This window comes from Myotis daubentonii, chromosome 12 (genome assembly GCF_963259705.1).
Source record: "Myotis daubentonii chromosome 12, mMyoDau2.1, whole genome shotgun sequence".
Classification (NCBI taxonomy): domain Eukaryota; kingdom Metazoa; phylum Chordata; class Mammalia; order Chiroptera; family Vespertilionidae; genus Myotis; species Myotis daubentonii.
Genome location: NC_081851.1, coordinates 29,446,923 through 29,449,130, shown reverse-complemented (window position 1 = coordinate 29,449,130; position 2,208 = coordinate 29,446,923). Strand labels below are relative to the sequence as shown.

General features: G+C 42.8%; 1 pseudogene; it reads left to right on the top strand.

Moving 5' to 3' along the window:
* Positions 1 to 1,144: 1,144 nt before the first annotated feature.
* Positions 1,145 to 1,627, top strand: LOC132213796 (ferritin light chain-like; annotated as a pseudogene).
* Positions 1,628 to 2,208: the final 581 nt, after the last annotated feature.

The window sequence follows — 2,208 nt, the reverse complement described above, 5'->3', positions numbered from 1 at the left end:
CTCCTTGGTGGCTTTTCTTATAAAGGCACTAATCCCATCCTGAGGGCCCTACCCTCATGAATTCATCTAAATTGAATTACCTCTCCAAGGTCCCATCTCAAATACCATCACATTGGGGATTAGGGCTTCCATGTAGGAATCTAGAGAAGTGTAATTCAGTCCATAACAAACACTTGCAAGAATTTATAGAAGACATCAACCTCATGGATTCGGAAGGCCAAATATCTGAATCAAGCTAAAGAAAAATAAATCCCCAGTAAGACACACCACAATGAATTAACTCTAACATTAAAAAAGAAAATATCTTAAAGCAGCCAGAGAAAACAGATGATCTAAGAAGAGGTAATATTGGACTGATGATAGCTGTTTTCTCAACAAAAACAATGAAAACAGATGACCAAAATGATACTGTTAATATACTAATATTCTTGTTGATATATTCATATTCTTGTATAATGCTATACCTGCAAAACAATCGCTTGGCAACAACATCAAAATAATGATTTGTTCAGACAAACAAAAACACAATTTTAAAGCCCCATCCCTACCGAAGGAGTGGTTCTAAGATATCCAGGGGTGGGCAAACTTTTTGACTGGAGGGCCACAATGGGTTCTTAAACTGGACCAGAGTGCCGGAACAAAAGCATGGATGGAGTGTTTGTATGAACTAATATAAATTCAAAGTAAACATCATTACATAAAAGGGTATGGTCTTTTTTTTTAGTTTTAGTTTTATTCATTTCAAATGGGCCGGATCCGGCCCACGGGCCATAGTTTGCCCATGTCTAATCCTATATGATTTAGCCTCTGCCCAAGGCACCTGGTCCCACTCCTGCCCTGGCCAATACAGTGTACCCTTCACTGGTTAGTGAACTCACTGGCCAAGCTTTAGTCACAGAAATAAAACTCATTCACCTGCACTCTAGCCCCAGCCTGGAAAAGCCCTCAATGGCCTAGGCAGTCCCGGATCTGTCTTTTGCTTCAACAGTGTTTGGATGGAACAGACCCAGGGACGCCCCTTCTTCCAGCCTCTGATCACTCTCCAGCATCTAATCCAGTCACCACCTTGGAAACCACCTCAGCCATCCTCAGCCTCTGAGACCAGACATTTTTTTTTACCCTAACTTCTTATTGCTGAACAACCATGAGCTCCCAAATTCGTCAGAATTATTCCACTGAGGTGCAGGCTGCCATCCATCACCTGGCCAACCTGCATCTGCCGGCCTCCCATACCTACCTCTCGCTGGGCTTCTATTTCAACCTCGATGATGTGGCTCTGGAGGGCGAGGGCCACTTCTTCCAGGAGTTCGGGGAGAAGAAGGGTGAGGACGCTGAGCACCTCTTAAAGGTGCAAAACCAGCACAGTGGCCGCATTCTCTCCAGGACACGCTGAAGTCTTCGCAAGATGAATGGGAAAAGACTCAGGACGCCCTGGAAGCCACCTTGGCCTTGGAGAGAAACCTGGACCAGACCCTTGTGGATCTGCATGCCCTGGGTTCTACCTCAGAGATCCTCGCCTCTGCGACTTCCTAGAGAACTACTTCCTGGGTGCGGAGATGAAACTCATCAAGAAGATGGGCAACACCTGACTCACCTCTGCAGGCTGGCCAGTCCCCAGGCTGGGTGAGTATCTCTTCTAAGGCTCACCCTCAAGCACAGCTAAAGGCCTTTGGAGACCAGAGGCCTTTGAGGGACCCTCTGACTTCCCTTGGTGTCTGGATTTTGCCTGAGCATATCCCCCAAACCATTAGTCATTCTTTCAACCACCCTGAAGCCCTCTCCCATGCGTAGGACCAAATGGAAACAATAAAGCTGTTTGCCAAAAAAAACACAAAACAAAACAAACAAACAAACAAACAAAAAAAAAAAACAAAAATTTCTACTGATCAATACTTAACAATGGAAATACTCAGGTTATAATTCAGACAATAAAACTAATTCTGGGTGAAATATCTGAGAAGCATAAATTAATGATGAACAAAGAAAATGGTGAAATATGGGTAAACCTAAACAATTGTTGACTACATAAAACGAAACTATACTATGTCAGGGTTAAAAGGTATTAATACTTGTCCATCCATCTTCTAAATTCTTCTAGGATGGGCTAATAATTAAATTAACAGAGAAAGATTTACAGGAAAAAATAAAATTTTTAATACATGCACATGGGGAATTCATGCAAGTATGAAAATTTCCAAGTCAATGAGA